At 36.6% G+C, this 26945-nt stretch overlaps 1 protein-coding gene and 1 long non-coding RNA gene across 4 annotated transcripts in view; one reads left to right on the top strand and one right to left on the bottom strand.

Moving 5' to 3' along the window:
• Window positions 1–26945, top strand: part of LUZP2 (leucine zipper protein 2) — a 911611-nt gene that overhangs the window by 813351 nt on the left and 71315 nt on the right. The window lies entirely within an intron of this gene.
• Window positions 1881–26482, bottom strand: LOC309605951. Its single transcript, XR_014231589.1, has 2 exons — window positions 5085–26482; window positions 1881–4769 (listed from the first exon to the last, which is right to left on the bottom strand). It is a non-coding gene; the product is annotated as an uncharacterized lncRNA (long non-coding RNA).

Below are 26945 nucleotides of genomic sequence, written 5' to 3'. Positions count from 1 at the left end.
TTGTCTGTCTAGTCATTATAGGATTAAGTCCAACCTCCTTAGATGGTTTGCAAGTCTCATCCCTACCTATCTATCTCTTCAGTCTCATCAACATCAAACCCTGAATCATGAAAGTCTTGCATTTCTTGTAGTTTTCCATTTCTTATCTCTGTTTTTCTTAACAATTTGTAAAAGTTTTATTGAGATATACTTCCTATAGCACAAAATTCATCTATTTGAATTGAAAAATTCAGTGGTTTTATAATATATTCACATACTTCTGCAACTCTCCAATTTTAAAACATTTTCATCACTACAAAATATACTTAATGCTCATTAATAGTCACTGTATATTCCCCTTCCCCCCAGCCCATGGCAACTGCTAGTCTAATTTTTGTCTCTGTTGATTTTCACATTTTGAACACTTCATATAATACTTGGTATTTTGTGCCTGGCTTCTTTGACTTAGCATAATGTTTTCAAGGTTCATTCATGTTAATAGGCGTTAGCTGCACACCTATTCATCAAATTGTAGACATTAGGTTGCTTCCCCTTTTTTGATATTATGACTAATGCTGAGACAAAACAGATTTGGTTCTTCCTTTTTATCCAGTCTGACAATCTCTGCACTCTGATTGAATTGTTTTATCCATTCACATTTAGTATTATTATTTATATGGTTGAATTTAAGTGTTTGTCACCTTTCTTTTTGTTTTCTGTGTGTCTCATGACTATTTTGTTACTCTGATACTATTTTATTGTCTTCTTTTATATAATGCAATGTCTTCTAATGTAACATTTTAATTCCTTTTTATTATTTAACTATATTTTGATCTATGTTTCTAAAGCTTCTTCTAGGGCTTACAATATACATCAAATTATCAGTATCTACTTTAGATTTATATTAACTTATTTCCAGTGAGGGATAGAAATCTTATACCTACACAGCTTCACTCCCTCCACAAACACCCTTTTCTTTTCTATTATTTTTATTCATATCATGACTATACATGTTATCTTTTGTCTTTTAAAGAAGTTGAGAGAAGAAAGTAGAGCAATTAAGGAATCTTAGAATGTATTTTATTAGCCTTCTTATATGAGATTTCTGCTTCTCTTTATTCTCATTATTTCTTCCTGTGAATTCAAGTTACCAAAGTTGTCATTTTATTACTACAGTTCAGCTTTGTTTCCACTCCTTTTGTATGCTATTATTGTCAAATGTATTATATTTCTATATGTTACAGGAGGAACAATACAATTTATATATATAATATGTATATATGGACACATATACATATATATATGATGTATATATGTTTGTGTGTGTCTGTGTATACAGGTTTCCTCTGCTGTTTGAAAGTAGAGCATTCCTATGAAACCTGTTCTAAGCAAAGAAACAATTACCTTAGGACACATCTTGCCAATGGATGCACAAAATTAATTGAGATAAAGCATTCACATTTCTTTCAGTTAGGAAAAGCAGGTACTAATGCAGTTCTTTGGTAAAAGTGAAGTAGCATAAAGTGAACTTTTGAAAAGTGAGGGATACCTGTATAGTTTAAGCAATTGTTTATAATTAGTTAAAAGAAGAAAAGAGAGAGATGCAAATATATTCTTTTATAATCACTAATTACCTTTACCAGTGCTCTTTTTTTTTCCCATGTGTATTTAAATCTTTCATCACTTGCTCTCAGTCTAAAAATCTACCATTAGTATTTCTTGTAAGGCAGACCTGCCAACTCAGATTCTTCAGATTCTTTTTTTTCCCTTTATCTAGAAATGTGCATATTTTGCCTTCATTTTTGAAAGTTAGGTTTACCGTGTATAAGATTTCTGGGTGACTTTTTCTCCTTCACTCCTTTGGATATGTCATCACACTGCCTTCTGGCCCTCGCTATTTCCTTTTTTTTTTTTAACATCTTTATTGGAGTATAATTGCTTTACAATGGTGTGTTAGTTTCTTCTTTATAACAAAGTGAATCAGCTATACATATACATATATCCCCATATCTCCTCCCTCTTGCATCTCAGTGGTTAGTCTTTTTGGGGTGGTCTCTGGTACTTGATGAGTTGTCCTCCTCTTGGTGCTTTTGATAAGTTCTTGTTATGTTTGCCTCTCCAGATTTTGACAGTGATATGTCTGAACTTAGATCTCTTTGAGTTTATTGTATGTGAAGTTTGTTGAGCTTATGGATGTGTTGATTAATTTTGTCTTCCAATTTGGGAGATTTTCAACTATCATTTCTTCAAATATTTTTTCTTCTCCTTTCTTTCTTCTCCTTTCTCTCCTTCCAGTATTTCATTTATGTATATGTCAGTGTGCCTAATTATTTCCCACATTTCTTTAAGTCTCTGTTCATTTTTATTCATTTTTTTCTCTCTGTTCTTAAATTGTATAACTGCTATCAATCTATCTATCTATCAATTTTTCTGATTTTTTTCTTCCTCCAGGTCAAATACAATATTGGGCCCATTAGTAATTTTTTTTTTCCATTTGGTTATTGTACTTTTGACTCCATAATTTTCATTTTGTTCTTTTGAATAATTCCAATCTCATTATTGCTATTCTCTATTTGATAAGGCATTGTCATCATACTTTCATTTAATTATTTAAGCATTGTTTCCTTTAGTTCTTTTCACATATTTATAATACGTCTTCTGAATTTTTTGTTTGCTATGTCCACTGTCTGGGCTGCCTCAAAGGCAATTCCTATTGCCTTTTTTTTTAACCTATGTATGAGTTATACATTCCTGTTTCTTTGAATGTTTTACAATTTTATTGTTGAAAATTAGACATTTTAGATAATATATTGTACCAAATCTCAGTTGATTCCCTTCCTCTCCTGTGGCTTGCTGCTATTGTTTGCTTGTTCATTTACTTCTTTGTTTAGTGATTTTGCTAAACTAAATCTATGAAGCCTATTTCCTCCCTCACTGTGCAGCCTTGGATGTTCCTGCTCAGATTTTTCTTTTAGATTGATTACCCAGGGGCCACTCCTGGTTTAGCATAATGAACTTATTGGTTAAAGATGTTCACCCTTTACTGTTGAACCTGTAAAATGTGTAACTTGTAAACTGTGTTCATAATTCAAGGAATTTCAAAGTTTGTCTCATGTTCATCCAGGAACTAGTACCTTGGAAGTGTCCTTTTTACTTCGTCTGGAGAGGGTATAGCCTTTAGCATGGACAGTCTTCCATTCTTCCAGATCATCAGTGATGATTATGATTTATTCATAAACCTTGCTTCCTCGGAGTTGCCCCCGGGTCAGAGTAGCTTGTCATTTTTTTTTAGTGTTTGGTCAGAAGTTGTACCTAAGCCCTTTGTGCCATTGAGGATTCTGTGCTTGGCTGATGAATCTGCTTGTGGCTTAGGGAATGCTTCCAATCTTCTATATCCCACTCTAATTGTTCCTGAGTCAGTGTAACCTAATACATGCTTATATAGTCTTGACATCCAGATTTGTTTGCAATCCCAGGAGGACTCTTTCAGACTGTTTTTTTCCCTGGTTTTCTTCTGGCAGCTCTGCTGTTTCCCTTTTTCTTAGGAGTATCAGGAGGCTACCAATTCCTTTTTAAACCTCTTCATCATTTTCTACAATGGTTTTGTGCATGAAATTATTTTAGCTCCCTCTGAAATCAGCACTTTCAGGTATATTTGCACAGCTCATGATCCTTAAGGCCTGCCTCTCCCCTTGGGTAGAAGCTGTGTACCACTACACCTGGGCTGGAGGTGAAGACAACTGCCCTTTTCTCCCTGAGTGACATCCCAGCTCTACAAGTGGGTGTGACTGAGAGTAGTAGCATTTGGTCCTCTTGGTTTGTCCCTCCCTGTCTAGAACCTCTGTGTTACAAGTGAGCTAAGGTGGAGGGGTTGGGGAAGGTCAAGCCCCAGCATTCTTGCTTTGTCATACTCAAAATAGAGCTTTCACCACACAGTCCTACAGGGTAATGAGAAACACTGCTTGCCTGCCCCTGACGGGGTGAAACCGTAGTCATAGACTGGAAGCTTAGAGGAGAGGGAACTCTGTCTTCTTGGCTTTACTCTTCTGAATTAGCACACTTACAGTTTCCATTACACAGAGCTGGGGAGGATTAGAAGAGGGTGGTTCAACTGCCACAGACCTAGCTATTCTGAACAAGATTTAGCCAATTTTTAAAATATATGTTTATTAATTTTCTATATGCCCTTAGGATGATTTCCAGTAACTTTAAATGGCTTTTCTAAAAATAATTTTCACCTGTCAGATAACTACTTCATTGAAGATGTCACAGAACTCATCACACCACTATTCTGGAAAATTTGCTCAATTCTTACTCATTGTTAAAACTAGAACTCAGTTGTTATCTTTTCCCAGAAACCTTTCTTTATTCCCTAGGTTGAGGTATGGGGCCATTCTCTCTTCCTACATTATATTGAATGTGTTTGGTTTTTTTTTTTTAATGTTTCTATTCTCAAGTTCTAAGTTCCTCAATTTTTTTCCTAGTCATCTAGCTCACAAACCCTTACTTAGCCTTCCAAATGCAATCAAGGTCCATACTCATTAGCACTCTCTCCTCTGTCTTGGCTCTCAGGTCTGGAGATACTCCTCTATTTTTCATGAGCCATATAAATATAAATATATACACATATGTATATTTCAGTGCTTACTACATTACATTTAAATTATATATTTCTTTCACCTCACCAGTGCCTGTAAGCTTTTCAACTACATTTTATTTTCTTTGTGTCTCTAGTATCTAGGCAAGCACCAGACACATAGTAAATACTGATGAGTTAATTCAACACATGCCTTTTTTAAAAATTTAATTAATTAATTAATTAATTTTTATTTTTGGCTCTGTTGGGTCTTCGTTTCTGTGCGAGGGCTTTCTCTAGTTGCGGCAAGTGGGGGCCACTCTTCATCGCGGTCCGCGGGCCTCTCACTATCGCGGCCTCTCTTGTTGCGGAGCACAGGCTCCAGACGCGCAGGCTCAGTAGTTGTGGCTCACGGGCCTAGTTGCTCCACGGCATGTGGGATTTTCCCAGATCAGGGCTCGAACCTGTGTCCCCTGCATTAGCAGGCAGATTCTCAACCACTGCACCACCAGGGAAGCCCAACACATGCCTTTTGAGAGAAAACTATGTGCCAAATACTGTACAAAGTATTGGAAAGACAAAGGTATACGCTAACAGATGTTATACCTACCTTCATGTAGCAGATGACCTAACAGGTGAAACAGGTATTGAGTAAACAGTTAAACAAATGAGTTTTAAAAATGAGAAGTACTGAGGTGAGCCTGCACCCAATGTTCAGAGAGTTAATAATATCATCTGATGTCCTTGGAGTTGTGATGAGGAAGTGATGACTAACATGAAATAAAAAAGCAAATGCTATTTAACTAGGGAAATAGGATCAATGGGGGAAGAGTTCAAAGCAGAGAGTTGCACATGTCAACCACCCAGTGGTAGAATGAGCACAGAACTCTAGGATATGAGAGTTTAGTATGGCTGGAACAGGCACTGTGAAGGAGGGATAGAGTGAGAGATAGAGTGATAGGTAGCACAGCTGACCCTTGAACAGCATGGGGCTTGGGGGTATCAACCCTGCACAGTCAAAAATCCACCTGTAGCTTTATAGTCAGCCCTCCACATCCGCAGTTCTGTATTCACTGATTCAGTCAACTGCAGACCCTGTAGTTCTGTAGTACATATTTATTGAAAAAAATTCGAGAATATTTTTTTGTTTTGTTTTCTTTTGTTTTTGGGTGCACCACTCGCAGCTTGTGGGATTCTAGTACACCAACCAAGGATCGAACCCAGGTCCCCTGTAGTGGAAGTGCGGAGTTCTAACCATTGGACCGCCAGGGAATTCCCTAGCCAATTCTAAACCATTACATATTTTTGTATAGCCTGTGTGTTAGAAATGGAATTCACATTTTAAATGATTTTTTAAAAATCAAATGAATAATATTTCAGGATGGGTAAAAATTATATGAAATTCAATTCCAGTGTTCAAAAAGACCCCTGGTATTAGAATACAGCTATACTCATTTGTTTATGTACTGTCTATGGCTGCTCTTGCTACCAGGACAGAGTTAAGTAGTTATGATAGAGACCATATGGCCCTCCAAACAATCTGGCCCTTTACAAAAATAAGTTTGGCAACCCTAGTCCTATAGTAGTAGCATATACTGAAATGTTTGAATCAAAACATTTAAAGGGCATATAATCACATAGCCATGTTTTGTTTTTGGAGGGAGGACAACTTAGAGGAAGGAAGACCAGTTCAAAGATGAGTCAGGAGTCCCCAGGACCATCCCAGGGTTGCATGATTTGTTAGGAAGACTCATGAGACTCAGCATCTAGTCATACTCATGACTATGGTTTTATTACAGCCAAAAGATACAGAGCAAAATAAGCAAAGGGGGAAAAGGCATGAGGCAAAACCCAGAGGATACAAAGCACTGGATTCCAAGAGTCCTCTTTCAGTGAAGTCACATAGACATGCTTAATTCCTGTATCAACAGGTGTGACAATACATGTGAAATGTTTTCTATTAGAAATGCTTGACTGAGCCTGGGAGTCCTAGGTTTTTATTGGGGGCTGGACACATAGGCATGTGCACCTCTGCCTAGTACATACAGTAATTCCAAACTCCCAGAAGGAAAGCAGGTTTTCAGCATAATCCATATTGTTTGCACAAAGAGTTTAGTAACTCTGAGCCATTCTTATCAGTGAGTGGTGGGAAGCTTACCAAAATCCAAGTTCCCAGATGGAAGTCAAGAGCCAACCTAGCAAGGCAGGGTTTGTAAGTATAGCAGTTTCAGTCCTGCCATTGTAACTATTTTTCTGCACATGAGGTTATTGCAGCAATTGAAGTAGAAATTTCTATTGCAGCAGAAATTGCCCTTCTACTGCTCCTCCCCTGAGCAACTCAAACAAATAGTCTAAAAACAATACTCACCATAGCCCTGCTCTTACTTTCATTATTGGCAATTAGCCTGGCCTATGAATGAACTCAAAAAGGACTAGAATGAATTGAATATCATATTTAGTTTAAAACAAAACAAATGATTTCAACTCATTAGATTTTTTATGACTAAATTCATAATTACCAAGTGCCTTTACTGTATATAAATATTATTATAGCTTTTACAGTATCTCTTGTAGGGCTGCTAATATACTGATCCCACTTAATATCCTATTACTTCTAGAAGGCATAATATTATCACTATTTGTAATGGCAACCCTAATGATCCTAAATTCACACTTCACTTTAGCCAGCATAATACCAATCATCCTATTAGTGTTCGTAGCCTGTGAGGCCGCACTCGGATTATCCTTACTAGTGATAGTATCGAACACATATGGCACCAACTACGTACAAAATCTTAACCTCCTCCAATGCTAAAATTTATTGTCCCTACGATTATATTAATACCCCTGACTTGGTTATCAAAAAATAATATGGCTTGAATTAATGCTACTGCCCATAGCCTGCTAACTAGCCTCACAAGCCTGCTCCTCCTTAATCAGTTTAATGATAATAGCCTTAATTTCTTAGTTATGTTCTTTTCCGACTCCTTATCTACACTGCTATTGATCTTAACAATATGACTCCTACCATTAATATTAATGGCCAGCCAATCTCACCTGCTCAAAGAGTCACTGACCCCAAAAAACTATACGTCACTATACTAATCATATTACAAACATTTGTAATTATAACATTTAGTGCCACAGAACTAATTTTATTTTACATTATATTCAAGGCCACGCTAGTTCCTACACTCATTATCGTCACTTGATGAGTTAACCAGACAGAACACCTTAATGCAGGACTCTATTTTTTATTCTACACACTAGTCGGGTCACTCCCACTTCTAGTAGCACTAGTATATATTCAAAACACTACGGGCTCTCTACATTTCTTAATACTGCAATATTGAACCAAAGCATTACCCAATTCTTGATCCAACATTTTCATATGACTAGCCTGCATAATAGCTTTTATGGTAAAAATACCCCTCTGTCATCTCCACCTTTGATTACCCAAAGCACATGTAGAAGCCCCCATCACAGGCTCTATAGTCCTTGCAGCCATATTACTAAAACTTGGAGGCTACGGCATACTACGAATCACAGCGATACTTAACCCACTAACAGAATTCATAGCATACCCCTTTCTTATGCTTTTCCTGTGAGGAATAATCATAACCAGTTCAATCTGTCTGCACCAAACAGACCTAAAATCACTTATCGCATATTCTTCTGTTAGTCATATAGCACTTGTCATTGTCAATATTCTTATCCAAATGCCTTGAAGTTATATAGGAGCCACCGCTTTAATAATTGCCCATGGCCTCACATCATCCATACTATTCTGCCTAGCAAATTCAAATTACGAGTGAGTCCGTAGCCTAACAATAATCTTAGCCTGACGCTTGCAGACCTTCCTCCCACTAATAGCCACTAGATGACTGCTAGCAAGCCTAAGAAACTTGGCCTTACCCCCAACAATGAATCTGGTCAGAGAGTTGTTTGTAGTTATATCGTCCTTCTCATGATCAAATATTACCATTATCTTAATGGGAGCCAACATTGTAACTACAGCCTTAGACTCTCTGTATATACTAATTACAATACAATGCGGTAAATACACACACCATATTAATAACATTACACCCTCCTTCACACGAGAAAATGCCCTTATAACCCTTCACATCTTACCCCTCCTACTACTGTCACTAAATCCCAAAATCATCCTAGGCCTCCTGTATTGTAAATATAGTTTTAAAAAAAACACTAGATTGTGAATCTAGTAACAGAAGATTGAAACTTCTTATTTACCGAGAAAGTATGCAAGAACTGCTAATTCATGCTCCCATGCCTAACAGTGTGGCTTTTTCAAGCTTTTAAAGGATAGTAGTTATCCGTTGGTCTTAGGAACCAAAAAATTGGTGCAACTCCAAATAAAAGTAATAAACCTATTTTCCTCTTTCGCTCTAGTCACACTATTTATGTTAACAATCCCAATTATAATAATTAACACAGATCTTTACAAAAGCGATAAAAATCCATCATATGTAAAAAACACTGTTTCATGTGCTTTCATTACCAGCCTAATTCCAACCACAATATTTGTCCACACAGGCCAAGAAATAATTATTTCAAACTGACATTGGATCACCGTTCAAACCCTTAAATTAACACTTAGCTTCAAAATAGATTACTTCTCAATAAAATTCGTACCAGTAGCATTATTTGTCACATGGTCTACTATGGAGTTCTCAATATGATACATACACTTGGATCCCTATATTAATCGGTTCTTCAAATATCTACTCCTCTTCCTTATCACCATGTTAATTCTTGTTACCGCAAACAACCTCTTCCAACTTTTTATCGGGTGAGTGATGGTCGGAATTATATCTTTCCTGCTCATTGGGTGGTGGTGATACAGGAGAACAGACGCAAACACAACCGTTCTCCAGGCAATCCTATATAACCGCATCAGGGATATTGGATTTATTATGTCAGTAGCATGATTCCTATTTAACCTAAACACATGAGACCTGAAACAAATTTTTACATTCAACTTACATCACTCAAATCTCCCCCTCATAGGGCTTGTACTAGCTGTGGCAGGAAATAGCTCAATTTGGACCTCACCCTTGACTCCCCACAGCAATAGAAGGCCCTGCTCCTCTATCAGCCTTACTCCACTCAGGCACATTAGTCGTGGCAGGAATCTTCTTGCTTATTCGATTTTACCCTTTAACAGAAAACAACAAACATTCAAACAATAGCACTATGCTTAGGAGCCCTCACCACCCTATTCACAGCAATATGTGCCCTCACCCAAAACGACATTAAAAAAATTGTCGCTTTCTCCACTTCAAGCCAATTAGGCCTAATAATAGTAACAATTGACATCAACCAACCCTATCTAGCATTCTTGCACATCTGCACACATGCTTTTTTTAAGGCCATACTATTCATATACTCTGGATCTATTATCCACAGCCTGAACGACAAACAAGATATTCAAAAAATAGGAGGTCAATTCAAAGCTATACCTTTCACCGCAACAGCCTTTATTATTGGAAGTTTAGCAATGACGGGAATGCCTTTCCTCACCAGCTTCTATTCTAAAGACCTGATCACTGAAGCTGCTAACACGTCTTATACCAACACCTGAGCCCTGCTAATAACCCTAGCTGCCACCACCCTCACAGCTGTCTATAGTGCTGGTGTTATCTTCTTTCGGACAGCCTCGCTTCTCTCCCTTAACCTCAATCAATGAAAACAACCCATTCTTAGTTAACTCCGTCAAATGCCTACTAATTGGAAGTGTTTTTGCCGGATTCATTATCTCCAACAACATCCCCCCAACAACGGTCCCCCTAATAACCGTGCCCCCATACCTAAAATTAACTGCCCTTACAGTGACCATCCTAGGCTTTGTACCAGCACTTGAAATTAACCTTAACGCAGAAAACTTAAAACTTATTTACCCCTCAAATACCCTCAAGTTTTCTAGTCTTTTAGGATATTTCCCCACTATCATGTACCGCTTACCTCTCTACTTAAATCTATCAATAAGCCAAAACCCAGCATCCTCCCTCTTAGACTTAATCTGACTAGAAAATATTTTACCAAAAACCACATCCCTTATTCAGTTAAAGCTCTCTACGCTAGTCTCAAGCCAAAAAGGCCTTATCAAACTATATTTCCTGTCGTTCCTTATTACCCTTATCCTTAGCATGCTTTTATTTAATTACCACGAGTAATCTCAATGATAACCACAGCACCAATAAACAGCGATCAGACAGTAACAATTACCAACCAAGTACCATAACTATATAATGCTGCAGTCCCCATAGCTTCCTCGCTTAAAAAACCAGAATGAATGACCGGTGTCATAAATAACCCAGCCCCCCAGCCCATTAAACTTAAACACAACTTCCACCTCTTCATCCTTTAAAACATACAGCACCATTAAAAACTCTATTATCAATCCTGAAAGAAACGCCCCCAAAACAGTCTTATTAGAAACCCAAACTTCAGTATACTGCTCAGTAGCCATAACTGTTGTGTAACCAAATGCGACCAGTATCCCCCCTAAATAAATCAAAAACACCATCAAGACGAAAAATGAGCCACCAAAATTCAACACAGTCCCGCACCCAACACCACTACCCACAATCAACCCAAAGCCCCCATAAATAGGCGAAGGTTTTGAAGAAAACCCCACAAAACTAATCACAAAAATAACACTTAAAATAAATACAGCATGTCATCATCATTCCCACGTGGATTCTAACCATGACTAATGGCATGAAAAATCATCGTTGTCATTCAGCTATAAGAACACCAATGACCAATATCAGAAAATCACGCCCACTAATAAAAATCATCAACAATGCATTTATTGACCTCACAGCCCCATCAAATATCTCGTCATGATGAAACTTTGGTACTCTATTAGGTATTTGTTTAATTCTACAAATCATAACAGGCTTGTTCCTAGCAATACATTACACACCAGACACAATAACCGCCTTCTCATCAGTAACACTCATCTGCCGTGACGTTAACTACAGATGAATCATTCGATACATACATGCAAATGGAGCTTCCATATTCTTTATCTGCCTTTACATTCATGTAGGACGTGGCCTATATTATGGATCCTACACCTTTCTAGAAACATGAAACGTTGGAATTGTTCTGCTATTTCCAGTTATAGCCACTGCATTCATAGGCTATGTATTACCAGGAGGACAAATATCATTTTGAGGACCAACAGACATTACAACCTTCTCTCAGCAGTCCCATACATTGGCACTACTCTTGTCGAATGGATCTGAGGCGGCTTTTCTGTAGATAAAGCAACACTTAACGTGATTTTTTACCTTCCATTGTATTCTCCCTTTCATCATTACAGATGGAAATGGTAGTAACTTGGACTGAATTTCTGAAGTGTAAATGGAGAGAATGGACAGAGTTGAAAGATACCTAGAAGGTAACATATAGATGATTTAGCCATGACCTGGATATGATAGGTGAAGGGTAAGAAGATACCAAGGATTATGCAGGAATCTGGCTTATGAGTAGATGTTGGTAAACTGATCTCTTCTACAGTTCCATAGTACTTCCAGTTGAAGAATAAACAGATGATGGAGCAAGTATCTCATATGATCAATTTGGTCATGTCACATTTCAAGAAGTGCTGAAATTTTATATATGTATAAGAATATATATTTAGTTTGGATATGCATATATATATACATATACCTATGTGTATGTATACAAATATAACTTGGAGGTTTCCCTGAAGATACTATTAAAATGATACTTTGCATCTTTATGTTCTGAACCAGTTGAAAAATAGCACAGCTATCAGAAGAATGGAAATCTAATAGCATGCTTATTCCAGGATTAGAGGGTGGGATTATGATTACCAATAGCCGAATATGAGACCTTTAATACTGTCCTCACCCCAGGCCACTCCCTAAAGTCACACTTGCATAAGAGAAGTTGATGTGTGAGGCAGATATTAGGCTAGCTACAATGCAAACCACATCTTCATGTATAAAATCCCAAGAGCAGGGCAGGGTTGGCTCCACAATTGGTTGCAAAAACCAGGCCCTGGGCCTTACATTTCCTAAAGCATAGCAGTCACAGGGTAGAAAGGTTTATAAAAGGCTATAACAAGACAACAGGAAACAGATCTTAATCCTGCTGAGTATAGAAAAGTGAATTTTTAGAAATTTAGCAGTTCACCACTCATAAAATGCACACCTCCCCCACTCCCTGAATGAAAAACAGTGGAGAGAAGATCCAGGAAACTACTCCCTCTGTGTTACTGACTCTTGGAGATTAAAGGGGAAGCTTCCTTCTGAAATCACACACACACACACACACACACACACACACACACACGCACACATGCAGATTTGGTTTATTTTCAATTGACAAACACAGAGTAAGGCAGTTCCAAAATATATCGTTTTTCTCTTCACTGACACCAGTGGTTGTACTGGTTTAATTTAAGCAGCTGCATTTATGAAACATTTTGAGTATACTGATGTTGAGGTTACCTCTGTCTTGGGAACATATGGGATTTATACTACTGTTAAGCATAAGTAAGAATGTGCGTGTTCTACTGGGGCATGCCAAGGGAATCATGATCCTCAGTGAAAGCCACACTGTGTACCGCCTCAGAGGCAGTGCTTCTTAATGATGAATTTGAATTGAAATTTATGTGTAGATATTCAAAACACTGAAGCCCATGCTAAGCTACTTGAGATTCTGCCTCAGATGATTTGGGCTGGAGCACAGTTATTTTCATACACAGTCACATTACTCTAAGGATTCCTGATTTAAATGTGTAGAAATAAGAAATGATGAGATCTTCGGAAATAATCTGAATATCCTTTTCGATTCTCTAACTGAAAGAGATTAAGTTTCTCTTCTTTCCTTCTCTGAGATGAGCTTAATGTAACTCTTCTTTGTGTCTCAAATGTCCACCCTGAGCTGTTTGGATAGATTACTGGATTGAGTAAGTGAATGGGTGGATGCATAATGGATGGATAGATGAGCGGAGACATGGATGAATGGGGAGATAGATAAGTGGATGGATGTATGAGTAGGTAAATGGAGGAACGCATGGATAATAGGATAGGGGGTGTGCAAGTGGAAGGATAAATAGTGAGTGGATGAGGTGACTAGTAGCTGAACTGATGAATGAGAAGATGAGTGAATGAATGCCACATAAGGGGACACCTAAGGAAGAGGAGCAGTAAACCTTATAACAACTCCTTGCAAAGTTTAATTTACCAAATTGCCCAGAAAAAAATTTTTCCCATGTTCCATAAAACATGTTATTTAGAAGAGATTTATTCATTCATTCATTATCCAGATATGAGTTTCTCAGAATTAGATGGTGATCACTGACACAGGAATACACTAAGCCCTCTGGAGGCTAAGTAGATAAAACTAAGTGATAGCTTCAAGACACGTGAAATAACACATTTTGACCCCCATTTTGACAGCTACAATTACAAGTCATGTAACCTCTCTAACTGTAAGGATAGACCAGTGACATATTAAGAAGGCCAACAGAAAATTTGAGGTTTTTTTATTGTGCTTAGAGAAGCTGTATAGCTAATGAATTGGGCTACAAAGCCCAATTTTGCTGAAACCAAAGTGACAGCTCTACAAGATAATTATTCCAAAGACCCCTCAAAAAAGTTGTGCATCAATATTTTGCATTCATTACCTCATGTAAACTTTAGAAGAACCCTTTGACATTGTTAAACATCTTAGTACTATTTTACTAGAAAGGAAATCCCACAGAGGGATTAAGTTAATTATCTTTGTCAGGTTCTTTGTAGCTCAAAGTTTTTAAGACTATGCTATCCTTCACAAGAAAATTTGATTAATCAAGACATTGATTTGAAAGTTTCTTGTTTTCTTTCTGTGTTATATGTTGTGGATTCATGAAACATTTCTCACATGAAAAATCCAGTTTGTATTTCAGCATTTTTGTTCTTAGTCAAATAGAGGGAAGGAACAAGTTTAATGTCCCATTACAGTTTACTATCATTTGGGATACAATAAAGCCCAGAACAGCATAATTATTGGGGGAAAAGCTGTGCATTTTCTTCTTATATAACCTCAGATCAATAGTCTTAATTAGATGAAGGTTTTGGAATCAGGCATATGAGTACCTACTGCCAAATTCTAGTAAGGTAACTTTGGGCCATAAAGGTAAAGCCTTTTTAAGGTTTTCTTGCCTCCTTTGCTGAGTGGCTGTAACAATAATACTTAAAGAGCTTTGCAAAGTTTAACAAAATTACATGTGAGTATCAGCACAATTTTTAGCACATGGTAAATATTCCATAAATTTTCACTGTTACTATTATTCCCATTTTACAGATGAAAAAACTGAAGATTTGAGAAAATAAGGGTATTGGTGATAATCTTAGAGCTAGTAAATAGAAAAGGAAAAATGAAACACAAGTATTTTAAATTATATTTCAGAACGCTTATCAATACCCTTAATTATAAACATTTAATAGTAAGGATTGGATAAAGGAGTTTATGTGACTGTTCATGTAGATTTGTGCTTAGGAGCCAATTGTATTTTATCCTTGCTGGTGATGTTAGTCATTATCCTAATTAGCTCAGTAAAATATATTTAAACATTAGGAAAATAAAATTTGTGTTGTTAGATTACAGAAAATTTTCAGTCACCTTTTTTCACCCAGTAGTACAGTTTGGAAGCTAGTTTTTTTGTAGCATGGAAAGAAACTCTGCATCCTTCTTGCCATTCATAATAAAAGTAATTCAAAATTGAAAACCACCGCCAGAACCTTATACCATCCTCTATTGTAGCACATACCCTATTTCACATGGGAAGTAATTGCTAGTTTATGCATGATATCCCCCCTACAGTACCCATTCTTGGAGGGCATAGTCTGTATCTTATGTATCTTCATAATCCTCATAATTTGCATATTGACTGGTACAGGGTGAATGATAAATACTTGTGGAATCAAATTGAATTGATTTGAGTAAAAGTCATCATTTTGTTAACAATTTGGCATTTGTACTGGCAACTGAGACTGGGGAGAATTTTAGATCTGCTAATAAGAAAACTAAATATTAAATAATGTGGCAGTAGCTTGACTAAAAAATGATAATATCTCTCTTTAATCATAATATAAATTATTATTGTTATCATCATTATCTTCTCTTTTGTTGGACACCAACTATGTGCCTTGATCACATTTAAAAGTGTTTCTAATCCTTACAAAGACCTTCTGAGTCATGTTGTAGTATAAAGATAATGCATTCGATTAACAAGTTTTTTTGAGAGGTTAATATTACCAGGCACTTTTCCAGGTGCTTATGAGATTCATCAGTGAACAAAAGTTTCCTACTTGGTTAGAGCTTCTATTCAAGTAGGTGTAACAGGCAATACTCAATAAATAGAAAAATAATTTATGTAGTATATTGGAAAGTTAAGTGCTAGAGGAAAAAGGAAAAGTAGAGAGAAATAGAGGATGGGGAATTTCAGGCGGGAAGGAAGGTAGTTTGCGATGCTAAAAGTCTAGAAAAACTCTTTAAGCAGGTGACACTTGAGCCAAGAATTAAAACAGGTGAAGAATTTGAGAGAGATAAGAGTGGGCTTTGGAATCATCAAAATCTTAGTTTGAATTTATTTCTTCTACATATTATCTATATAGTTTCCTGGACCTCCACAAACTTGTTTGCACATCTAGTAAAACCAGAAAAGAACACTTACTTTGTTTAGCTTTTTACCTATTAAATATAGGTGTAAATTGTTTAGAACTTGACCTGCTTGTATAAGCACTATTTAATGTATGTTTTAAAAACAGAAGGTGCTGAAAAATGTGGATCATGTTATATATAATTGCACACGGGCTGAGATGTTGCCATAGGTTGCGAAGCTCTTTGTTCCCTTTCTGGATGAATACCACATTTCTAGGACTTCGGGTATTCCCTAGAGTGCAGCTTACCCCGTAAATGCCAAGTCCTGTGTCTTTTGTTCCACTTTTAAATTCAAGTGAAAAGAACAAAATAGGTCTGTTGGGAAAGAGGCCTTGGAAATATATTAAAAATCCCTACTAAAATGCATTAAAATGAGTTTAAAGGGGAAAAAAAAGTACACATCCAAAATAGCAGGGAATTTGACAAGCTGGTATGTAGGCATTTCAATACCTGCTGCTTTCAACAGAATTCACTTAGTGGAATAAAAAGTTTGAAAGGATGTTTGGAACAAGTATCCAGAGCAGCTGCTGTACTTCGGCAGTGACAACATTAAACAACTGGCTTCATCCAGGCTTCAAATGGCAGGAAGATTTACACAAATAGAGGGGACTATGACATTCAGGCAGATTCACGTAGAAAAAAAAAATACCTATTCAAAATATTTACCACTCACTTAATCCTGACACCTACAAAATTTTGTGCTGGATTTAATCCACTGTCCCTTCAGCACTCCTGTCAGTAATGTTAATAAACCATCAATTCCTGTGCCTGTTAGAAGGAAGTGCAGCCATTGTCTGTCATGTCTATTAACGGCCAGAGAAAAGAGATTTACATGATGGCCTGAATGGGCTCCTGGAGGAGCACTCTTTGGGCGGTTAAAGTGAGGGCTAGAAATCCTCAAAATGTTCAACTCGATAGTGAGTTTTTGTAAACACTGAGGCTCTTCAGACACACATCAGGAAAAATAAATAATAAGTGCTTGGAGAAAGACAAGAAACCTGTTATTTTAGTACAGTATGTGGTGTTAGCATCAAATTTACTCATTTGCCCATTTGTCGATCCAATATTTATTACACATCCACCAGGTACCTAGCACAATTTTAACAATTATCTCTTCAGTGGTTAGCAAAATGGAAGCAGTCCCTATTGTGAACAAGACTATTGTCTAGTGAGGGTATGAGACATTAACAATCAGATAAATGGATGGGTGACAACTATAATAAGTAGGGATTAAATTTAACCGGTATACATTAATATAGGTGTCTAAATTGTTTAAATATTAAAGCACTTATGTACCAACTGGAAAATAACCTTTGTCTCCTTCATCCTGGTCCTTGTCCTGGAATCCTGTACCTCCCCCACACACACTAAGCTGTCATTCATCGATAAATGGCTAACACTTATTGTAGCAAAATGGCTCTGCCATGACCACCTGATAGCCTTGCATATCTCCACATAAGTCACAAAAGCAAGGCTAATCTGAAGTGTAACCCAAGTCTTGGTGGAATGCCCTGTGATCCTCCATGGAACACAGAAGTATAGGCAGTCTTGTTAGAAGCTGTTGAAAGACTGCTTCTCATTTCCCTCTGTACCTTGCAGGAGGCTGCGATGGAGTAACTTCCTGTCTTCCTAATGCCAGTGAGGCATGGGACTTTCCATATCACACCACTCCCCCTTCTTTGGGTAAAACTGTAAGCTATAACACTGCTTTCCTGTAGTTTAGAGTTGAATCACAGTGGCAGAGAGAACCACCACCTGTGTTGTCTGTCACGTGGCACCCCATGTTTGATGTCATCCACTGATACTAGAGATGTGGATTGCCAATGCCATGCTGATCTTCCTTATGCTTTAAGTATGCGTAATAAACTGTCCAAATTGATTTTGGCTCATGTCTCTTTCCTGGCTGAATCTATGAGAGCGTGGCAAGTCTCTTAGGAGCTGTCACAGTGCTGCTGCTTAGAGACTACGTGACTGCTTGACACCTGTCAAGCAGAAAATTCCCAGGACTCTGCTCCAGCATTGAGAGTAGAGTCACATTTATTGGTTCATATCCATACCATATCAATCATTTTATATTTTGAATATCACAACTGGTGAAAGTACTAGAAAGGAAAATATAGCATCTCACAAGACAATATAAAAAAGGTGCTAAAATTATGTTTGCAAGTCAGAACTGGATCTTGGTGAGAATTAGCATTTCAACTGTAATCTAAGGGGTGAGTAATAACTGACCAGGGGAAACAAAGTAGTGGGAAATTTTCCATGATTCCAGGCAAAAAGAACAGGTACACGTGATGACCCTGAGGTGTATAAGAATATGCTTCATTCAGTGAACTATAAAGAAGGCCAGTGAGACATTATATAGTCCATTAGGTCAAGGTATCTCTTCTCTTCTGACAGCCTAGGAAAATACATGCAATTCTACTAGTAAAGTTGGAGTTCCTGAGACACTGCATAGAATGCCAATATGATTCTGTTGTCTCACTATGTGGAAGACACGTTGGTAGCTTTAGTGGTGAATACAGAAGTGTTTAGGAAGCCCTTTATACTGTGAGCCTCATCAAGTTAGAGATGTTGCCTTGTGTTGTGTTTGTAACTGATCTCATGTCAGAGCACAGAAAATAATATCTGGTAAATGAAAATGTGAGAAAGGGAAGGAAGGAAGGAATGAAGGTGGGGAGGAAAGGAGGAAGGGTGAGAGGTCCTCTACTTAGAGGGGTATAAAGATTACAAAATGTCTGGGATTGAGGCCTACAGTAAATATCTATTGAAAGATTGACTGGGAGAGGAGAAAGATATGATGAAGAAATTACATGTACTGAAACATAATAAAAAATTATTTCCCTTTAAAATGGCTATGATGGTATGCTAAGTTTCTTCATAATATGCCATTATTAAAAGGGAATACAAATTTTAAAAAATAAAATGAATTAATTATAATCTGAAGTAATTAACCTGACAATAATATAAATTCCAAATTAATAGCATACATTTGTGATGTACTTCACACCAGCCTCCCTGAAGAATTCCTATTTGTTGGCCTGTTCAGGGCAATTTTAATAAAGAAGATGGACACATTCTAGACTAGTCCAGGGGTATAGGGCAGTAGTATTACTGGCCTAGCTTGGGTGGGGTGAATTGTCTAGTCAAACAAAAATAATAACCTCTAAAGATAGTATAGGCACAAACCACAAAGCCTCAAACTGAGTAAGAAGGAGTTTGAATTTTATTGTAAAGGCAATAAAGACAAACTAAAGTTGTTGTTGTTGTTGTTTTGATCAAGGAAAGCAGGCTAAATGAAAGTTTCAAAAAAAACAAATATGGTGGAGTATGCTGGATGACTTTTTGTAGGAAAGACCAGAGAAAAGTAGAGTCTAAAGGCAGAGAACATGATGAGACAGTTGCAGCAATCTAGTAAAGAATGGAAATGAGGACATATATTCAGTATCATAATAAAAACAGTAGAGAGGGAACAAATAGAATTTATGACTCACTGGACATAGGCAGAAAACTAGTTTTGAGATTGAGGCAGAGATAAAATGTGTGAGACTCACAATAATGATCCCCTAAAGGTATCTACATCCTAATCCCCAGAACCTGTGAATATGTTCTCTTATATAGCAAATGAGAATTAGTAGAGGTGTATAAATTAAGGATCTTGACATGGAACGATTATCCTGGATTATCTGAGTGGTTTCAGTGTAATTACAGAAGTCTTTATAAAAAGCAGGCAGGAGAGTCAGAGTCAGAGAAAGTGATTGTCATTGAAAGTAGGAGTTGATGTGTCTGCAAGCCAAGGAATACAGGAAGCCTCTAGAAGCTGGGAAGACAAGGAATAGATTTTCCCCTAGGGTTTCCACAAGAAATCAGGCTTGTCAACAACTTGACTTTGGCCTAGTGAGATTTAGTTTAGATTTCTGACCTCCAGAACTGTAAATTTGTGCTAAGCTACAAAGCTTGTGCTGATTAGTTACAGCGGCAATAGGAAACCAGTGCAACTTGCCATAGACAATAACATAAAGAAAGAGAAGGTTGTGACTTTCCTTTTATACAGGCTGATTTTGAGGAATCAGAAGCACATGATGATTTGACACATATTTCAAGGAACTTAAAAAATGGTATGGAAAGACATGGGCATAGGACTGTTTGATGAGTCATAGGTGTAATAGGATCTAGGCTTTTCATAAACTCTCAACTTTAGGTAGAGACAAGAGGAAGAAGAACCAGAATATAAAGCAGAGAAGTATCAAGCAAAAGATGAACAGAGTTGGAATAAGTGGAAGATGATGGAAGTTTTACAAGAGGTCAAAGTGGGCAATTTTCTAGAAGAGGAGATAGTCAACTCTTACAGATAATACAGAAAAGTCTGGGACAGTGAGGACTGTGGTGAGCCAGAGGTGTCTCAGTCCTTGAAGAACCTTTGGTTTAATGTGCTTGCCCATTTGTGGAATAAAAAAATATGTTTTAGAATATAAATACAAAACATTTTACTGAGAGTAATAGTAATATTCTACAGGATTAAAAATAAAAAAGTTGTTTCTTGGGAGCAAAGTGGCATTACAAGGACAGAGCAAGGTAAAGAGGAAGTTAAAACTGTGCCATGGACTAAAATTGTCTATTTTGCAGGTGTACCATAGGGCCTGTGTTGTTAAATTAGGTTTAAAATCATTAGAGCAAAAGTATCCCAGTCCAGGATGTTTGGAGTCAGACAGTTTGGTGCTAAAACTTCATTTTAGTTCTTTGTTTATTCTATTTCCTCTTTTGTGAAATGTGGGTAATACTATTTACGTCTTATGGTTAATGATAAAATTTGGGAGGTAATTTGTGGGAATGGACATGCATCTGCGATGATGTAGTAATTATAAAAATATATTTTTACTAGGTGATAACAAAGAAAGAGAGAATAAGAAGAAAACATAGACTAATACTAGATAAGAGAATATATATGAATACAAAAAATACCCATAAATACAGTAAAAAAACCCAAATATTTTCTACTTATTCTCATTTCACAATTATTTGAGGTGTCTATTAATTTCTGTGATTAATCAGCAAGCTATCTGTGTAGTTTCAAGGGCTATCTCTCATCCAGGATTTCAACTGATACAAGTATACATTGAGTTGATGATATCTGCCTAACAAAGGCACAGTTCAGATAACCTTCATTTCTTCTCAGTCTCTTTCAAATTGATAATTACATAGTATAATATCATCTGGGTCCATCACTCCTAGCAGTTATCATCTCCTAAAAAAATTAGTATATACAAAGACAAAATAGATTCACAGTAACATAGGAAAGATTTTTACCTTTATGAAATCAGTAAATTCCACAGTAAAGACAAATGAGATCCTTCTAGATCATATCTCAAAGCAGTGTATTCAATCCAGGTTTATATAGATCACAGAAACTCCTCAATGAACATTATGAAAGGAAGCATCTGACATCCTTCTTTCATGAAGGCAAATGTTTTTATTTTTAATGACAGCCATGGTGAATAAAACTTCCAGATATGTTTCACCATGTTTTAGAACTTCTAGATATGTAGTTTAGAGTTTAGGACCTGTTAGTTAAGATCTAAAAAGCTAAATGGAGTATCAAGAAAGTAGCTAGAAAGTCTTATCATGCTTCCCAAGACTAATATAAGAAACAAGAATCTATAAGAAGATATTTGGGCATTAAAGATGATTTGTCTATGGCAAATGTCTAATCAGTGATAGAAAATAGTGAATGGGTGGAAAATCACTCCTCTCTGCCTCCATCTTTTCCTCTATCTTTCTTTGATACCAATTCTATATGCATAATACTAGTTCCATTGTATATTTAAGAAGTTATTTTTTAGTAATATGAATGGCATAGTGAGTTATCTGTGAAATCCATCTGGCATAAAAGTAAATTTTAAAGGACTCGTTTTCTGCTGAACGCTTCATTTCTTCAGCATTATCCTCAGACCTGCATTCAAATTTCTGAGGAGGCAACCTGTCAACTTTGTTGATTCACATCAGTTTCTTTGGAATATCTCTGCCCACAAATAAAGGATACTGATAAAATTTGCTAACTATTGAAAACAACATGTTCATTGTTCAATAACCCACATAAAGGCTGAATGAATTCCAAAAGGTTTTTGAAATAATAATTTCTGAGTGAAAGATAAAACATGAGATTATAAAATTTAAAAGCAATTTGAGAAAAAACATAGATTACTAATATTTAGCAGGTGTCTTTACACTTACTGAAATCTTTAATGTAATAGTACCATAATTTTACATATGTTGAATTACACCTACCAATTTGAAAAGATATTTAGGAATCAAATTTAAGAAAGGAGCAACACAAAATGTATGTAGAATATTGAAAATGGCTCATTTTGTAAAAGTTAGGAAATATAATCAGATGTTATTTTGTCTACTGTAGTACATTAACTGGAAAGCACCCAAGGAATCAAATTCCATCATCTTGAAAAGACATTAAAAGTAGTCTACTCCAAAATTCTTATTTTATACAGGGAGTCTGAGATCAAACAGTTAGTGGCAAAGGTCATGCCACAACTCTGACTCAGAGATCATTAATCTCTTATGGAATAATTTTTTAGAGAGTTTTAGTGATTAGCCAAAATATTATGCTTAAGTTTTCTAGTGAAGGAAATGGCATTTTATTGTGGTTTTAATTGCTTTGCTTGATAATTAATGATGTTGAACATGTTCTCATAAGCTTATTTGTCATTTGTATATCAACTTATTCAATTCTTTGATGCTTTGTAAAAAATTGGCTGTTCATACTCTTATAATTTAGTTTGTTTCATTTATATACCTTGGGTTCAGTTTCTCTGTCTGATATATATTTTGCAAATACTTTCTCTCAGTTATGACCTGAGTTTTTATTCTCTTAACAGTCTGTACTGAAGAGCAAAATGTTTAAATTGATAAAGTCTAATTCATCAATTTTTTCTTTTATGTTTGGATTTTTTTAGTCTTATCTAAGACAATTTTGCCTATCTCAAGGTCATAAAAATTATCTTCCAGAAGTTCTATACTTTTATCTTTTACATTTAGGTCTATGATTCATTTTAAATTAGCACTTGTGAATGGTGTAAAGAAAAGGTCAAGTTTGGGACTTCCCTAGAGGTCCAGTGGTTAAGACTACACCCTTCCAATGCAGGGAGCACAGGTTCCATACCTGGTCGGGGAACTAGGATTTGGCATGCTGTGTGGTGCTGCCAAAAAGAAAAAAAAAAAAGAAATTAACACAACATTGTAAATCAACTATACTCGAGTAAAATAAATTTTTAAAAAAAGGTCAAGTTTGATTTTACACACACATATACATAATCTTCAATTCCTTTATCACCATTTATTGAAGTTATTATTTTTTACACATTGAGTTATTTACATTTTTATCTTTTTCAAAAGTCAAATGGCTATGTATGTTTTCAATTGACTATATTTGTCTGAGTAGATTTCTGGATTCTCTTATAATTTATTTCAGTATATGTCTATTCTTATGCTACTACTACACTGTCCTTATTAATGTAGCTTCAGAGTTAGTCTTGAAATCAGCGTTAAGTCCTACACTCCAGTGTTTTTTAAAATATTATTTTAGATACAAGTTTTAGGGACAGTTTAGTAAATTTACAGAAAAAAAAAGAAATCCTACGGGAATGCTAACCTGGTTTGCATTTTATCTATAGATTAATATGGGGAGAACAGGTATCACAAGAATATTGACTATTTCAGTTCAACAGGATTTAATGTTTCAATTCATAGACATGGTATATCTTTCCACTAATTTAGAATTTCTACCATTTCTGCCAGTAATGTTGCATAATTTACAACATACAGGTTTTTCACATCTTTCATTAAATTTTTCTAATAATTTTAAATGTTTTTTTCCATTTTTTTCACACTCTTCTTCCATTATTCCAATACACATGTTAGTGTTTTTAATATTGTTCTAAAGATCTCTGAGACCCCCACCATTCATGTTTTTTCAAGCTTTTTTTTCCTTACAGCTTTTCAGAATGAATAATTTCTGTTGCTATCATTTCATATTTAGTAGCTCTTTCTTCTCGCATCTGCATTTTTTTGATAAGTCTATCCAGTGAAATTTTTCTTTCTAGAATTTCCATTTGGTTCTTTTTTTTTTTTAATTTATTTATTTTATTTATTTTTGGCTGCATTGGGTCTTCATTGCTGCACGTGGGCTTTCTCTAGTTGCGGCGAGCGGGGCTACTCTTCGTTGTGGTGCGCGGGCTTCCCATTGCGGTGGCTTCTCTTGTTGTGGAGCACGGGCTCTAGGTGCTCAGGCTTCAGTAGTTGTGGCTCATGGGCTCTAGAGTGGAGGCTCAGTAGTTGTGACGCATGGGTTTAGTTGCTTCGCGGCATGTGGGATCTTCCCGGACCAGGACTTGAACCCATGTTCCCTGTATTGGCAGGCGTATTCTTAACCACTGCACCACCAGGGAAGCCCTGGTGCTTTTTTATAATACAGTTTTTCTGCTAAAATTACCTATCTCGTCACTAATTAAGAACATGTTACCTTTATTTTTTGATAGTATTTTTAATAGCTGCCTTACAGTATTATATCCAACATATGAGCCATCTAGATATTGGCTACCATTGTCTACTCTTTTACCTTCGGGTCATACATTTCATTTCTTTGCATACCAGTAAGATTTTGTTTTGTGCTAGACACTGTCACTTATATATTACAGAAATTCTGGATTTTATCTTCAGAAGAAGATAATTAATTTTTGTCCAATAATACAGTTAAACACTGATATTTACCTTGATGTAGAGTTGACTTTATATTTTTTCAGTGCAGATATGTGAAAAGTCCATGATAAAGCTTAAGCTTCTCTCACCTGACTGAGCTAAATCTCCAAAAATCTTCCCCCAGCCTCACCTCCTAGAATCGTATCTAGATTTTGATTTAGACTTTCTTAAGGCAAGCCTAAAAGTGGACTTTATACTAGGGCAAGACTCAGCAAACTTTTTCTGTAAATTATCACACAGTAAATATTTTAGTCTTTGCAAACTTATATGGTTTCTATCGCAACTACTCAATTCCACCATGGTAGCACAAAAACTAGACAATACATAAATAAATAAAGGTGGCTGTGTTCCAATAAAATTCTATTTACGAAAACAGGCAGGGACTTCCCTGGTGGCTTAGTGGTTAAGACTCTGCCTGCCAATGCAGGGGACACAGCTTCAAGTCCTGGTCCGGGAAGACCCCACATGCTGCAGAGCAACTAAGCCCGTGCACCACAACTACTGAGCCTGTGCTCTAGAGCCTGCAAGCCACAACTACCGAGCCTGTGTGCCACAAGTACTGAAGCCTGTGTGCCTAGAGCCCGTGCTCCACAACAAGAGAAGCCACCGCAATGAGAAGCCCATGCACCACAACAAAGAGTAGCCCCCACTTGACGCAACTAGAGAAAGCCCGTGCGCAACAACAAAGACCCAACCCAGCCAAAAAAAATAATTAATTAAAAAAAAAAAAAAAAAAACATGCACATGTTAAAAAAAAAAAAAAAGGGCAGTAGGCCAGATTTGGAATTTGGGCTGTAGTTTGCCAACCACTGCTCTTGTGCAAGGCTGTTAACCTAAAGGCTGTTGCTTTGATGCCTGTGGTGTTGATAACATTTATGAATGTCTGTAGAATGCTAGCATCCTTTTGCAGTGCTCAACCTCTAGGGTTTCTGTTCTGCTGTGAGTCATATAACAGTTTCTTTGTGATTAGCCTTGTGTAATGTATTGCTTTGTGTATGTGCAGTCCAACTCTCAGTCAAGGACTTGCAGGAACATCCCCCAACAACCTGACGTTTGGAGGCCCTGCCCTGCTCACCTCACTTTTCTCTGCTGCTCTGCCCCATATACCCCAGCCATTTAATCTGCCCCAAACTCTGATCTCTGTCTCCACAGTTCAGTCCAACTACAGTCATCTGCTTGGACCACAGCCCTTTGCACTTAGGTCAGGAAATTGTCCTCAGGTAGAAAGCTGGAGTAGTCATGAGTCTTACCTAGTGAGGTTCCAATATTTCAAGGTTCACAGCTGGGCATGATTAGCTCATAATTGTTTACGAGAGGAGGACTAGTCCAAAACCAGTTACTGTGTCATGTCAAGAATCTTGAATCTTTTTATTCTTAAATAACAAAAATATAAATATCTAACAATAATTTAATCAATAAAAACAAATTTTATTTACTCACAGTAACCAAAAATACAAATAACCAAAAATACAAAAATACAAATTCATTTGACTTCAGGTGTGGTTTGACTGTGAAGTTTTCTAAGTCACCAGATCCTATCCTATCTATTTTATATGCTTTGCTTTCTTCTATAGGACAAGTTTAACCTCACGTTGTCCTCTTTTATTTTATAAATAATGCCGATTCGAGCTTAGACTTAAACATCCTCATACTATACTACCAAGAAAAAGAGAATATACTTTTTATTCACTCGGATGAGGAGAGGCAGCTTTCATTGCAGAAGCCACCAGTAAATATCTTCTTGTCTCTGACCTGACATTAATTAGATGTCCAAACCCAATACAATCGTTTGGCTAGGGAGTTGATATAGAGTAATTGCTTTAAGAAATTGCATCCTCATCTCTGGAACTGAGTGTTGAGATAATGTCTCCTAAAATAATATGGCTTAGAAAGAGTGTGAAGCAGTCACCTC

The sequence above is a fragment of the Balaenoptera borealis genome (assembly GCF_965194805.1).
Source record: "Balaenoptera borealis genome assembly, chromosome: 11".
Lineage (NCBI taxonomy): Eukaryota > Metazoa > Chordata > Mammalia > Artiodactyla > Balaenopteridae > Balaenoptera > Balaenoptera borealis.
The sequence above is the reverse complement of the archived record's forward strand: the minus strand, read 5'-3'. Positions and strand labels throughout refer to the sequence as shown.